Source organism: Arachis hypogaea, chromosome 14 (genome assembly GCF_003086295.3).
Source record: "Arachis hypogaea cultivar Tifrunner chromosome 14, arahy.Tifrunner.gnm2.J5K5, whole genome shotgun sequence".
NCBI classification, from domain to species: Eukaryota; Viridiplantae; Streptophyta; class Magnoliopsida; order Fabales; family Fabaceae; genus Arachis; species Arachis hypogaea.
The window spans coordinates 29,988,541-29,994,723 of record NC_092049.1 but is presented as its reverse complement, the minus strand read 5'-3'; the positions used below and the strand labels follow the sequence as shown (position 1 = coordinate 29,994,723).

Here is a 6,183-nt window from a genome sequence, read left to right as displayed (position 1 = left end):
TATGGACTATTATATATTTCTGGAAAGCCCTGGATGTCTACTTTCCAACGCAATTGACACTATTTGGAGTTCGGTAGCTCCAGAAAATCCACTTTGAGTGTAGGGAGGTCAGAATCCAACAGCATCTGCAGTCCTTCTTTAACCTCTGAATCTGATTTTTGCTCAAGTCCCTCAATTTCAGCCCGAAAATACCTGAAATCACAGAAAAACATACAAACTCATAGTAAAGTCCAGAAATGTGAATTTTATTTAAAAACTAATAAAAATATACTAAAAACTAACTAAATTATACTAAAAACTATGTAAAAACAATGTCAAAAAGCGTATAAATTATCCGCTCATCACAACACCAAACTTAAATTATTGCTTGTCCCCAAGCAACTAAAAATCAAATAGGATAAAAAGAAGAGAATATACTATAGATTCCAAAATATCAATGAAACTTAGCTCCAATCAGATGAGCGGGACTTGTAACTTTTTGCCTCTTGAATAGTTTTGGCATCTCACTTTATCCATTGAAGTTCAGAATGATTGGCATCTATAGGAACTCAGAGTTCAGATAGTGTTATTGATTCTCCTAGTTCAGTATGTTGATTCTTGAACACAGCTACTTTATCAGTCTTAGACGTGGCCCTAAGCACTTTGTTTTCCAGTATTACCACCGGATACATAAATGCCACAGACACATAATTGGGTGAACCTTTTCAGATTGTGACTCAGTTTTGCTAAAGTCCCCAATTAGAGGTGTCCAGGGTTCTTAAGCACACTCTTTTTTTGCTTTGGACCTTGACTTTAACCACTCAGTCTCAAGTTTTCACTTGACACCTTCACGCCACAAGCACATGGTTAGGGACAGCTTGGTTTAGCCGCTTAGGCCAGGATTTTATTCCTTTAGGCCCTCCTATCCACTAATGCTCAAAGCCTTGGATCCTTTTTATTTACCCTTGCCTTTTGGGTTTAAGGGCTATTGGCTTTTTTCTCTTGCCTTTTGGTTTAAAGAGCTTTTGGCTTTTTCTGCTTGCTTTTTCTTTTTCTTTCTTTTTTTTTTCTGCAAGCTTTTGTATTCACTGCTTTTTCTTGCTTCAAGAATTATTTTTATGATTTTTCATATTATCAAATAACATTTCTCCTTTTTCCTTATTCTTCAAGAGCCAACATATTTAACATTCATAAACATCAAATTCAAAGACACATGCACTGTTCAAGCATTCATTCAGAAAACAAAAAGTATTGTCACCACATCAAAATAATTAAACTAGTTTCAAGGATGACTTCGAAACCCTGTACTTCTTGTTCTTTTGTAATTAAAACATTTTTCATTTAAGAGAGGTGATGGAGTCATAGGACATTCATAGCTTTAAGACATTGACACTTAAACACTAATAATCATCTAGTAAAGACACAAACATAATTAAACATGAAGCATGGAAACCGAAAATAGAAAATAAATAGACAAGGAGATTAAGGAATGAGTCCACCTTAGTGAGGGTGGCATCTTCCTCTTCTTGAAGGACCAATGGTGCTTTTGAGCTCCTCTATGTCTCTTCCTTGTCTTTGTTGCTCCTCCCTCATAGCTCTTTAATCTTCTCTAATTTCATGGAGGATGATGGAATGCTCTTGGTGCTCCACCCTTAGTTGTCCCATATTGGAACTTAATTCTCCTAGGGAGGTGTTGATTTGCTCCCAATAGTTTTGTGGAGGAAAGTGCATCCCTTGAGGCATCTCAGGAATTTCATGGTGAGGAATTTCCTCATACTCTTGTTGAGGTCCATGATCTCTTGTTTGCTCCATCCTTTTCTTAGTGATGGGCTTGTCCTCTTCAATGAGGATGTCTCCCTCTATGTCAATTCCAGCCGAATTGCAGAGGTGGCATATGAGGTGAGAAAAGGCTAACCTTGCCCAAGTGGAGGACTTGTCAGCCACCTTGTAAAGTTCTTGAGGTATAATCTCATGAACTTCCACCTCCTCTCCAATCATGATACTATGGATCATGATGGCCCGGTCTATAGTAACTTCAGACCAGTTACTAGTAGGAATGATTGAGCGTTGAATGAACTCTAGCCATCCCCTAGCCACTGGTTTGAGGTCATGCCTTCTTAATTGAACCGGCTTGCCTCTTGAGTCAATTTTCCATTGAGCTCCTTCCTCACATATGTCTATGAGGACTTGGTCCAACCTTTGATCAAAGTTGACCCTTCTTGTGTAGGGACGTGCGTTCTCTTCCATCATTGGCAAGTTGAACGCCAGCCTTACATTTTCCGGACTGAAATCTAAGTATTTCCCCCGAACCATGGTAAGCCAATGCTTTGGATTCGGGTTCACACTTTGATCATGGTTCCTAGTGATCCATTCGTTTGCATAGAACTCTTGAACCATTAGGATCCTGACTTGTTGAATGGGGTTGGTGAGAACTTCCCAACCTCTTCTTTGGATCTCAAGTCGGATCTCCGGATACTCATTCTTTTTGAGCTTGAAAGGAACCTCAGGGATCACTTTCTTCTTGGCCACAACTTCATAGAAGTGGTCTTAATGGACCTTTGAGATGAATCTCTCCATCTCCCATGACTCAGAGGTGGAAGCAATTGCCTTCCCTTTCCTCTTTCTAGAGGTTTCTCTGGCCTTAGGTGCCATAAATGGTTATGGAAAAACAAAAAGCTATGCTTTTACCACACCAAACATAAAATGTTTGCTCGTCCCCGAGAAAAAGAAGAAAAAAAGTAGTAGAAGAAGAAGAAAATAGAGGAGATGGGGGAAGAAGATGTATTCGGCCAAGGAGAAGAAGAGAGGGTTGTGTTGTGTGAAAATAAAGAAGGAATGAGGGGTTTATATAGGAATGTGGGGAGGTGTAGGGTTCAGCCATTAGGGTTGGGTTTGGGAGGGAAATTAGTTTGAATTTTGAAGGTAGGTGGGGTTTATGGGGAAGAGAGGATGGATGTGAGTGGTGAAGAGGTGATGGAAAAAAGTGATTGAGGTGATTGGTGAAGGGTATTTGGGGAAGAGAGTTATAAAAAGGTGTGAAGAGGAGAGAAGAAAAAGTTAGGGATCCTGTGGGTCCACAGATCAAGTAGAGTCAAGGACTTAACATCCCTGCTCCAATTAGGCGTGTAAAACGCCCTTGTTGTGCAATCCTGGCGTTTAACGCCAGATTGCTGCTTGCTTCTGTCGTTAAATGCCCAAATGTAGCCTGTTTATGGCGTTTAATGCCAGGCAGATGCTTGTTTCTGGCGTTAAACACCAGCTTGGTGCTTGTTTCTGGCGTTTAAATGCCAGACTGCTCTCCTCCAGGGTGTGCTGTTTTCAATGCTGTTTTTCATTCTGTTTTTTTTTATTTTTCAGTAGTTTTTGTGACTTCACATGATCATCAACCTAATAAAACACGAAATAACAAAAAGAAAATAAAATAGATATGATTAAATAACATTGGGTTGCCTCCCAACAAGCGCTTCTTTAATGTCAATAGCTTGACTGTGAGCTCTCATGGAGCCTCACAGATAATCAGAGCAAGGTTGGAACCTCGCAACACCAAACTTAGAGTTTAAATGTGGGGCTTTAACACCAAACTTAGAGTTTGACTGTGGGGGCTTTGGTTGACTCTGCAGTGAGAGAAGCTTTTCATGCTTCCTCTCCATGGTTACAGAAGGAGATCCTTGAGTTTCAAACACAAGGTTGTCCTCATTCAATTAGAGGACCAACTCTCCTCTGTCCACATCAATCACAGCTCTTACTATGGCTAGGAAGGGTCTTCCAAGGATGATGGATTCATCCTCATCCTTTCCAATGTCTAGGATTATGAAATCAACAGGGATGTAAAGGCCTTCAACCTTTACTAACATGTCCTCTACTTGTCCATAAGCCTATTTTCTTGAGTTGTCTGCCATCTCTAATGAGATTCTGGCAGCTTGCACCTCAAAGATCCCAAGTTTCTCCATTACAGAGAGTGGCATTAAGTTTATTCCTGACCCCAGGTCACACAGAGCCTTCTCAAAGGTCATGGTGCCTATGGTACAGGGTATTAAGAATTTTCCAGGATCCTGTTTCTTTTGAGGTAATTTCTGCCTATCCAATGCATTCAGTTCATTGGTGAGCAAGGGAGGTTCATCTTCCCAAGTCTCATTACCAAATAATTTGGCATTCAGCTTCATGATTGCACCAATGTACTTAGCAACTTGCTCTTCAGTAATGTCTTCATCCTCTTCAGAGGAAGAATACTCATCAGAGCTCATGAAGGGCAGAAGGAGGTTCAATCGAATCTCTATGGTCTCTAATTGAGCCTCAGATTCCTTTGGTTCCTCAAAGGGGAACTCCTTATTGGTCACTGGACATCCCAGGAGGTCTTCCTCACTAGGATTCACGTCCTCCTCTTCCCTTATAGGTTCGGCCATGATGGTCAAATTAATGGCCTTGCACTCTCTCTTTGGATTCTCTTTTGTATTTCTTGGGAGAGTACTAGGAGGAGTTTCAGTGACTCTTTTACTCAGCTGGCCCACTTGTGCCTCCAAATTTCTAATGGAGGACCTTGTTTCATTCATGAAACTTACAGTGGCCTTAGATAAATCAGAGACTATATTTGCTAAGCTAGATGGATTCTGCTTAGAATTCTCTGTCTGTTGCTGAGTGGATGATGGAAAAGGTTTGCTATTGCTAAACCTGTTTCTTCCACCATTATTAAAGCCTTGTTGAGGCTTTTGTTGATCCTTCCATGAGAAATTTGGATAATTTCTCCATGAGGGATTATAGGTGTTTCCATAGGGTTCACCCATGTAATTCACCTCTGCTATTGCAGGGTTCTCAGGATCATAAGCTTCTTCTTCAGAAGATGCCTCTTTAGTACTGTTGGATGATTCCTTCAATCCATTCAGACTCTGAGAGATCATATTGACTTGTTGAGTCAATATTTTGTTCTGAGCCAATATTGCATTCAGAGTATCAATTTCAAGAACTCCCTTCCTCATAGGCGTCCCATTACTCACAGGATTCCTTTCAGAAGTGTACATGAACTGGTTATTTGCAACCATGTCAATGAGTTCTTGAGCTTCTGTAGGCGTTTTCTTTAGGTGAATGGATCCACCTACAGAATGGTCCAATGACATCTTTGATAATTCAGACAGACCATCATAGAATATATCCAGGATGGTCCATTCTGAAAGCATGTCAGAAGGACACTTTTTGGTCAGTTCCTTGTATCTCTCCCAAGCTTCATAGAGGGATTCACCTTCCTTTTGTCTGAAGGTTTGAACATCCACTCTAAGCTTACTAAGCTTTTGAGGAGGAAAGAACTTGGCTAAGAAAGTCGTGACCAACTTATCCCAAGAGTTCAGGCTATCTTTAGGTTGAGAGTCCAACCATATTCTAGCTCTGTCTCTTACAGCAAATGGGAAAAGCATAAGCCTGTAGACCTCGGGATTAACCCCATTGGTCTTAACAGTATCACATATCTGCAAGAATTCAGTTAAGAACTGAAAGAGATCTTCGGATGGAAGTCCATAAAACTTGCAATTCTGTTGCATCAGAGAAACTAATTGAGGTTTCAGCTCAAAATTGTTTGCTCCAATGGCAAGGATTGAGATGCTTCTTCCATGTAAATTGGAATTAGGTGCAGTAAAGTCACCAAGCATCTTTCTTGCATTGTTATTATTTTCGTCCATGTCTCCTTCTTTTTCGAAAATTTCTGTCAGATTTTCTCCAAAGAGTTGTGCTTTAGCTTCCCTTAGCTTCCTCTTCAGAGTTATTTCAGGTTCGGGATCAGCTTCAACAAGAATGTCCTTAAACTTGTTCCTGCTCATATGAAAAATAAGAAAACAAAAAATATGGAATCCTCTATGTCACAGTATAGAGATTCCTTTATGTGAGTAGAAGGGGATATGAATAGAAGAAGGAGAATCCAAACACAAGGGTGAGGAGTAGGTTCGAATTCTTAAGAAGAAGAGAAGTGTTAGTAGATAAATAAATAATTAGAAGGAGGTGAGAGAGAAGAATTTTCAAAAAATAAATTAAAATAAAAAAATATTTTTGTTTTTAATTTAAAATTAAAATTAGAATTCGAAAATTAAGAAAGAAAAATTGAATCAAATTAAATTAAATTTAAAATAAATAGTTAATTAAAAAGGAAATTTTTGAAAAAGAGAATAGGGGTTTTCGAAAGTTAGAGATGGAAAATTAGTTAGGTAGTTTTGGAAAAGATAA

At 39.4% G+C, this 6,183-nt stretch overlaps 1 non-coding gene across 1 annotated transcript; it reads left to right on the top strand.

Moving 5' to 3' along the window:
• Nucleotides 1-5,144: 5,144 nt before the first annotated feature.
• LOC112746509 (small nucleolar RNA R71) lies at nucleotides 5,145-5,252 on the top strand. The gene has a single exon (XR_003174390.1). It is a non-coding gene; the product is annotated as a small nucleolar RNA R71 (small nucleolar RNA).
• Nucleotides 5,253-6,183: the final 931 nt, after the last annotated feature.